Genomic DNA, 9331 nt, shown 5'->3' with positions numbered 1-9331 from the left:
GAAACTTTGAGTGGTTTTGATTAGATCAGAGACCATGGTTGCTAAGTCAGAGGGGTTCTGCTTAAAATTCTCTGTCTGTTGCTGAGAAGATGATGGAAAAGGCTTGCCATTGCTAAACCTGTTTCTTCCACCATTGTTGTTGTTGAAGCCTTGTTGAGGTCTCTGTTGATCCTTCCATGAGAAATTTGGGTGATTTCTCCATGAAGAATTATAGGTGTTTCCATAGGGTTCTCCTAGGTAATTCACCTCTTCCATTGAAGGGTTCTCAGGATCATAAGCTTCTTCTTCAGATGAAGCATCCTTAGTACTGCCAGGTGCATTTTGCATTCCAGACAGACTTTGAGAAATCAAATTGACTTGCTGAGTCAATATCTTATTCTGAGCCAGTATGACATTCAGAGTATCAATCTCAAGAACTCCTTTCTTCTGACTAGTCCCATTGTTCACAGGATTCCTTTCAGAAGTGTACATGAATTGGTTATTTGCAACCATTTCAATGAGCTCTTGAGCCTCTGTAGGCGTCTTCTTCAGATGAAGAGATCCTCCAGCAGAGCTATCCAAAGACATCTTGGATAGTTCAGAGAGACCATCATAGAAAATACCTATGATGCTCCATTCAGAAAGCATGTCTGAGGGACACTTTCTGATTAATTGTTTGTATCTTTCCCAAGCTTCATAGAGGGATTCTCCATCCTTCTGTCTGAAGGTTTGGACTTCCACTCTAAGCTTACTCTATTTTTGAGGTGGAAAGAACTTTGCCAAGAAGGCATTGACTAGCTTTTCCCAAGAGTCCAGGCTATCTTTAGGTTGTGAGTCCAACCATATTCTAGCTCTGTCTCTTACAGCAAAAGGGAATAACATCAGTCTGTAGACCTCAGGGTCAACCCCATTAGTCTTGACTGTGTCACAGATTTGCAAGAACTCAGCTAAAAACTGATGAGGATCTTCCATTGGAAGTCCATGGAATTTGTAATTCTGTTGCATTAGAGAAACTAATTGAGGCTTAAGCTCAAAGTTGTTTGCTCCAATGGCAGGGATAGAGATGCTTCTCCCATAGAAGTTGGGAGTAGGTGCAGTAAAGTCACCCAGCACCTTCCTTGCATTGTTGGCATTGTTGTTGTTTTCGGCTGCCATGTGTTCTTCTTCTTTGAAGAATTCGGTCAGGTCCTCTAAAGAGAGTTGTGCTTTGGCTTCTCTTAGCTTTCTCTTCAAGGTCCTTTCAGGTTCAGGATCAGGCTCAACAAGAATGCTTTTGTCTTTGCTCCTGCTCATAAGAAAGAGAAGGGAACAAGAAAATGTGGAATCCTCTATGTCACAGTATAGAGATTCCTTGAAGTGTTAGAGGAAAAGAAGAGTAGAAGACAGAAGTGGGAAATTCGAATTTATCAAAGGAGATGGAGTTCGAATTTTTGCATTAAGGAATAGTGTTAGTCCATAAATAGAAGGATGTGAGGAGAAGGGAAGTAATTTTCGAAAATTAAGTAGAAGATTTTGAAAACATTTTTGAAAAACATTACTTAATTTTCGAAAATGAAAGTGGGAGAGAAGTAAAATGATTTTTGAAAAAGATTTTGAAATTAGAAATCAAAAAGATTTGATTGAAAACTATTTTGAATAAGATGTGGTTAAGAAGATATGATTGGTTTAAAAAAAGTGATTGAGAAAATATGATTTGAAAACAATTTTAAAAGATATGATTTGAAAACAATTTGAAAAGATATGATTTTAAAAATTAATGACTTGCCTAACAAGAAAAGATATGATTCAAACATAAAACCTTCCTCAACAGAAAAGGCAAAAAATGTTCAATCAAATCATTAATTGTTAGTAAGTATCTTTGAAAAAGGAAAGAAATTGATTTTGAAAACATTTGATTGAAAAGATATGATTTGAAAAAGATTTGATTTTGAAAAACTTTGAAAACTTGAAAAAAATTGATTTTGAAAACAAAATCTTCCCCCTTTGCCATCCTGGCGTTAAACGCCCAGAATGGTGCACATTCTGGCGTTTAACGCCCAAACAACTACCCTTTTGGGCGTTAAACGCCCAGCCAAGCACCCTGGCTGGCGTTTAAACGCCAGTCTGTCTTCTTCACTGGGCATTTTTGAATGCCCAGCTTTTTCTGTGTGATTCCTCTGCAGTATGTTCTAAATCTTCAATTCTCTGTATTATTGACTTGAAAAGACACAAATTAAAAATATTTTTGGATTTTTAATAATAAGGAATAATCAAAATGCAACTAAAATCAAATAACAATGCATGCAACACACCAAACTTAGCAGTTTGTATACTATTGACACTAACAAAATGAGAATGCATATGAGAAACAACAAAACACTCAAGTCAATAGAATTCAAAGATCAAAACAAGGAAATCATCAAGAACAACTTGAAGATTAATTAAGACACATGCATAAATTCGAAAAATGCAAGAAGAACAGAAACATGCAATTGACACCAAACTTAAAATGAGACACTAGACTTAAACAAGAAATTTTTTTGGTTTTTATGATTTTGTAATTTTTTTGGCTTTTTTTTTTCGAAAATTATGTAGAAAAAGAAAATAAAGGTATCAAAATTCTTAATGAGAATTCCAGGAATCATGCAATGTTAGTCTAAAGCTTTAGTCTAAAGGAATTAGACATGGCCAGCCAAGCTTCAGCAGGACATTGCATTCAAGAGCTAAATTGATGAAAATCAATCAGCTTTGGTGATGATAAGAACATCACCTTGAAACACTAGAATTCATTCTTAAGAACTCTGAAGAAAAATACCTAATCTAAGCAACAAGATGAACCGTCAGTTGTCCATACACAAACAATCCCCGGCAACGGCGCCAAAAACTTGGTGCGCGAAATTGTGATCACTACAACTTCGCACAACTAACCAGCAAGTGCACTGGGTCGTCCAAGTAATACCTTACGTGAGTAAGGGTCGATCCCACGGAGATTGTTGGTATGAAGCAAGCTATGGTCACCTTGTAAATCTCAGTCAGGCAGACTCAAATGGATATGATGATGAACGAAAATAACATAAAAGATAAGGATAGAGATACTTATGTAAGTCATTGGTAGGAACTTCAGATAAGCGCATGAAGATGCCTTCCCTTCCGTCTCTCTGCTTTCCTACTGTCTTCATCCAATCCTTCTTACTCCTTTCCATGGCAAGCTCGTGTAGGGTTTCACCGTTGTCAATGGCTACCTCCCATCCTCTCAGTGAAAGCGATTGCATATGTCCTGTCACGGCATAGCGGAATTCAGCTGTCGGTTCTCGGTCAGGCCGGAATAATATCCATCGATACTTTTGCGTCTGTCACTAACGCCCCGCCTGCTAGGAGTTTGAAGCACGTCACAGTCATTCAATCATTGAATCCTACTCAGAATACCACAGACAAGGTTTAGACCTTCCGGATTCTCTTGAATGCCGCCATCAGGTCCTGCCTATACCACGAAGATTCCGATTAAAGAATCCAAGAGATATTCACTAGAGCCTTGGTTGCTTGTAGAACAAAAGTGGTTGTCAGTCACCTTGTTCATAGGTGAGAATGATGATGAGTGTCACGGATCATCACATTCATCAAGTTGAAGAACAAGTGATATCTTAGAACAAGAACAAGCGGAATTGAATGGAAGAACAATAGTAATTGCATTAATACTCGAGGTACAGCAGAGCTCCACACCTTAATCTATGGTGTGTAGAAACTCCACCGTTGAAAATACATAAGAACAAGGTCTAGGCATGGCCGTGAGGCCAGCCTCCCAATGATCTAAGAACTAGATGTCCAAAGATGAAAAATACAATAGTAAAAGGTCCTATATATAGAGAACTAGTAGCCTAGGGTGTACAGAGATGAGTAAATGACATAAAAATCCACTTCCGGGCCCACTTGGTGTGTGCTTGGGCTGAGCAATGAAGCATTTTCGTGTAGAGACTCTCCTTGGAGTTAAACGCCAGCTTTTATGCCAGTTTGGGCGTTTAACTCCCAATTAGGTGCCAGTTCCGGCGTTTAACGCTGGAATTTCTTGAGGTGACTTTGAACGCCGGTTTGGGCCATCAAATCTTGGGCAAAGTATGGACTATCATATATTGCTGGAAAGCCCAGGATGTCTACTTTCCAACGCCGTTGAGAGCGTGCCAATTGAGCTTCTGTAGCTCCAGAAAATCCACTTCGAGTGCAGGGAGGTCAGAATCCAACAGCATCTGCAGTCCTTTTGAGTCTCTGGATCAGATTTTTGCTCAGGTCCCTCAATTTCAGCCAGAAAATACCTGAAATCACAGAAAAACACACAAACTCATAGTAAAGTCCAGAAAAGTGAATTTTAACTAAAAACTAATAAAAATATACTAAAAACTAACTAGATCATACCAAAAACATACTAAAAACAATGCCAAAAAGCGTACAAATTATCCGCTCATTAATAACCATAGCTTGCTTCAAGCCGACAATCTCCGTGGGATCGACCCTTGCTCACGCAAGGTATTACTTGGACGACCCAGTGCACTTGCTGGTTAGTTGTGCGGAGTTGCAAAAGTGTGATTGCAATTTCGTGCACCAAGTTTTTGGCGCCGTTGTCGGGGATTGTTCGAGTTTGGACAACTGACGGCTTATCTTGTTGCTTAGATTAGGACTTTTTTTTTATTGGTTTAGAGTCTTTTAGTTGAGTCTAGTTTCATATTCTAAGTTTGGTGTCAATTGCATGCTTTTACTTTTCTTTTAATTTTCGATTTTGCATGTCCTTAGTCCCTTTTTGATCCGTAAAAATTCTAAGTTTGGTGTCCTCTTTGTGTTTTTCCCTTAAAATTTTCGAAAAATTAGTGTTGATTTTCTAAAAATTTTAAGTTTGGTGTCTTTTGTGTTTTTCTCTTTCCTCTTTTCAAAAATCAAATCTTTTTCATAAAAATTTTTCAATCATATCTTTTAATTGCTATTTTCAAAATCTTTTTAATTACTTAATTGATTCAGTTCTCAATTTGCTTTGATCTTATTTTCTTTTTTATTTTCGAATTTGTATTTTAATTTTCTGTTGTTTTATTTTATTTTTTCGTTTAACTCAAAAGAAAAAAAAAACAACAAAATTTATCTGTTTGCAATCATTATCATCTCCCTTTTGTCCATTATGGACCTAAGTGGGAGTGATCAGTCCAAAAGGACTCTGGGGTCATATGCTAACCCCATTACAACTGCATATGGGAGTAGCATTTGTACACCTCCCATCAAAGCAAGCAGCTTTGAGCTAAATCCTCAACTCATTATCATAGTGCAGCAAAATTGCCAGTATTCCGGTCTTCCACAGGAAGAACCTACTGAGTTTCTGGCACAGTTCTTACAAATTGCTGACACAGTACATGATAAAGAGGTGGATCAGGATGTCTACAGACTATTACTGTTTCCATTTGCTGTAAAAGATCAAGCTAAAAGGTGGTTGAATAACCAACCTACAGCAAGCATAAAGATATGGAAACAGTTGTCAGACAAATTCCTGAATCATTTTTACCCTCCAAAGAGGATGACACAGCTAAGGCTAGACATCCAAGGCTTTAAACAAGAGGATAATGAATCCCTTTACAATGCCTGGGAGAGGTATAGAGGTATGCTAGGGAAATGTCCCTCTGAGATGTTTTCAGAATGGGTACAGTTAGACATCTTCTACTATGGGCTTACAGAAAAAGCTCAGATGTCTTTAGACCACTCAGCTGGTGGATCTATACACATGAGGAAAACAATTGAAGAAGCTCAAGAGCTTATAGACACTGTTGCTAGAAACCAATATTTGTATTCTAGCAATGAGCTCTCTCCAGATGAGGAAGTCATGACAGTAGTCACTGACCCTAATCCTCAAGAACAGATAATTGAGCTTAATCAACAATTGCTCCTGATGACAAAACAGTTAGCAGAATTTAAAGAGATGCTCTATGAAACTAAAGTTGCTAACAAGAACATAGAACTGCAATTGAATCAAGCAAAACAGCAATTATCTAAACAGATAACAGAGGAGTGTCAAGCAGTTCAACTGAGGAGTGGAAAGACACTGAATACCACTGGTCAAAAGAGCAAAAAGCCAAACAGGGAACAATTAATAGAGGATAACCAAACCACTGTTCAAAATCCCTCTGAGGACAGTAAGAGCCCAGAGAGGAATGTTATTGGCGTTCAAACGCCAGAAAGGGAAGGAAAGTTGGCGTTAAACGCCCATTCCTTGCCCAGTTCTGGCGTTCAAACGCCAGAAAAGGGAGAGAAGTTGACGTTTAACGCCCAATCTTCACCCACTCCTGGCGTTCAAACGCCAGGGGAAGATCAGACACCTGAGAGTGCTGACAGTAATCCCTCTAAAAAGGCTTCTTCAACCACTTCTGTAAGGAATAAACCTGCAGCATCTAAGGTTGAAGAATATCAAGCCAAGATGCCTTATCCTCAGAAACTCCGCAAAGCGGAACAGGATAAGCAATTTGCCCGCTTTGCAGACTACCTAAGGACTCTTGAAATAAAGATTCCGTTTGCAGAGGCACTTGAGCAAATACCTTCTTATGCTAAGTTCATGAAGGAAATCTTAAGTCATAAGAAGGATTGGAGAGAAACTAAAAAAGTGTTTCTCACTGAAGAATGCAGTGCAGTCATTTTGAAAAGCTTACCAGAAAAGCTTCAAGATCCTGGAAGCTTTCTGATACCATGCACATTAGAAGGCGCTTGCACCAAGACAGCCCTATGTGATCTTGGAGCAAGCATCAATCTAATACCTGCATCCACTATCAGAAAGCTTGGGTTGACTGGAGAAGTCAAACCAACCAGGATATGCCTCCAACTTGCTGATGGCTCCATTAAACATCCATCAGGCATAATAGAGGATATGATTGTCAAGGTTGGGCCATTCACCTTTCCAACTGACTTTGTGGTGCTGGAAATGGAGGAGCACAAGAGTGCAACTCTCATTCTAGGAAGACCTTTCCTAGCAACTGGACGAACTCTCATTGATGTACAAAAAGGGGAAGTAACCTTGAGAGTCAATGAGGATGAGTTCAAGTTAAATGCTGTAAAAGCTATGCAGCATCCAGACACACCACATGACTGCATGGGCGCTGACATTATTGACTCTCTGGTAGAAGAGATCAATATGGCTGAAAGCCTAGAATCAGAGCTTGAGGACATCTTCAAAGATGCTCAACCTGATCAAGAAGAACTAGAGGAAGCAAAGCAATTTTCAAAAATTCCTCAGGAGGAGGATAAACCTCCCAAACCTGAACTTAAACCACTACCACCATCTCTGAAATATGCATTTCTGGGAGGGGGTGAAACTTTTCCAGTGATTATAAGCTCTGCTTTAAATCCACAGGAAGAGGAAGCACTGATTCAAGTGCTGAGGACACACAAGACAGCTCTTGGGTGGTCCATAAGTGATCTTAAGGGCATTAGCCCAGCTAGATGCATGCACAAGATCCTGTTGGAGGATAATGCCAAACCAGTGGTCCAACCACAGAGGAGGCTAAATCCAGCCATGAAGGAGGTGGTGCAGAAAGAGGTCACTAAATTACTAGAGGCTGGGATTATTTATCCTATTTCTGATAGCCCCTGGGTGAGCCCTGTCCAAGTTGTCCCCAAAAAGGGAGGCATGACAGTGGTTCATAATGAAAAAAATGAACTGGTTCCTACAAGAACAGTCACAGGGTGGCGTATGTGTATTGACTACAGAAGGCTCAATACAGCCACCAGAAAGGATCATTTTCCTTTACCATTCATAGACCAAATGCTAGAAAGACTAGCTGGGCATGACTATTACTGCTTTTTGGATGGCTATTCAGGCTACAACCAAATTGCAGTAGATCCTCAGGACCAAGAGAAAACAGCATTCACTTGCCCTTCTGGCGTGTTTGCCTATAGGAGGATGCCTTTTGGTCTGTGCAATGCACCTGCAACCTTTCAGAGGTGCATGCTCTCTATCTTCTCAGATATGGTAGAGAAATTTCTGGAAGTCTTCATGGACGACTTTTCAGTATATGGAGACTCATTCAGCTCTTGTCTTAATCACCTAGCACTTGTCTTAAAAAGGTGCCAAGAGACTAACCTGGTTTTAAACTGGGAGAAATGTCACTTTATGGTGACTGAAGGAATTGTCCTTGGGCACAAAATTTCAAGCAAGGGAATAGAGGTGGATAAGGCAAAGGTAGAGGTAATTGAAAATTACCACCACCTGCCAATGTTAAGGCAATCAGAAGCTTTCTGGGGCATGCAGGATTCTACAGAAGGTTTATAAAGGATTTTTCAAAAATTGCAAAACCTTTAAGTAACCTGCTAGCTGCTGACACACCATTTGTGTTTGACACACAGTGTCTGCAGGCATTTGAGACCCTGAAAGCTAAGCTGGTCACAGCACCAGTCATCTCTGCACCAGATTGGACATTGCCATTTGAATTAATGTGTGATGCCAGTGATCATGCCATTGGTGCAGTGTTGGGACAGAGGCATAACAAACTTCTGCATGTCATTTATTATGCTAGCCGTGTTCTAAATGATGCACAGAAGAATTACACAACCACAGAAAAAGAATTACTTGCAGTGGTCTATGCCATTGACAAGTTTAGATCTTATCTAGTAGGATCCAAAGTGATTGTGTACACTGACCATGCTGCTCTTAAATACTTACTCGCAAAGCAGGATTCAAAACCCAGGCTAATAAGATGGGTGTTGCTTCTGCAAGAGTTTGATATAGAAATAAGAGACAGAAAAGGGACAGAGAACCAAGTAGCTGATCATCTGTCCCGAATAGAACCAGTAGCTGGGGCGTCCCTCCCTTCTACTGAGATCTCTGAGACTTTCCCAGATGAGCAACTCTTTGCCATCCAGGAAGCTCCTTGGTTTGCAGATATTGCAAATTATAAAGCTGTGAGGTTCATACCCCAGGAGTACAGCAAAGTGCAAAGAAAGAAATTAATTTCAGATGCCAAGTACTACCTCTGGGATGAACCATATCTCTTTAAGAGATGTGCAGACGGAGTAATCCGCAGATGTGTACCCAGAGAAGAAGCACAAAAGATCCTATGGCATTGCCATGGATCACAGTATGGAGGGCATTTTGGAAGTGAGCGAACAGCCGCTAAAGTCCTCCAATGTGGCTTCTACTGGCCTACTCTCTATATAGATTCCCGAGAGTTTGTGCGTAACTGTGACAGTTGCCAAAGAGCTGGTAACCTGCCTCACGGATATGCCATGCCTCAACAAGGGATATTAGAGATAGAATTGTTTGATGTATGGGGAATTGACTTCATGGGTCCATTCCCACCATCATACTCAAACACTTACATTATGGTGGCAGTGGACTACGTATCTAAGTGGGTAGAAG

The 9331-nt window shown here is 40.0% G+C and overlaps 1 non-coding gene across 1 annotated transcript; it reads left to right on the top strand.

Annotated features, from left to right (window-relative positions):
• Positions 1–621: 621 nt before the first annotated feature.
• On the top strand, positions 622–729 carry LOC130984439 (small nucleolar RNA R71). The gene has a single exon (XR_009088376.1). It is a non-coding gene; the product is annotated as a small nucleolar RNA R71 (small nucleolar RNA).
• Positions 730–9331: the final 8602 nt, after the last annotated feature.

This window comes from Arachis stenosperma, chromosome 5 (genome assembly GCF_014773155.1).
Source record: "Arachis stenosperma cultivar V10309 chromosome 5, arast.V10309.gnm1.PFL2, whole genome shotgun sequence".
NCBI classification, from domain to species: domain Eukaryota; kingdom Viridiplantae; phylum Streptophyta; class Magnoliopsida; order Fabales; family Fabaceae; genus Arachis; species Arachis stenosperma.
The sequence above is the reverse complement of the archived record's forward strand: the minus strand, read 5'-3'. Positions and strand labels throughout refer to the sequence as shown.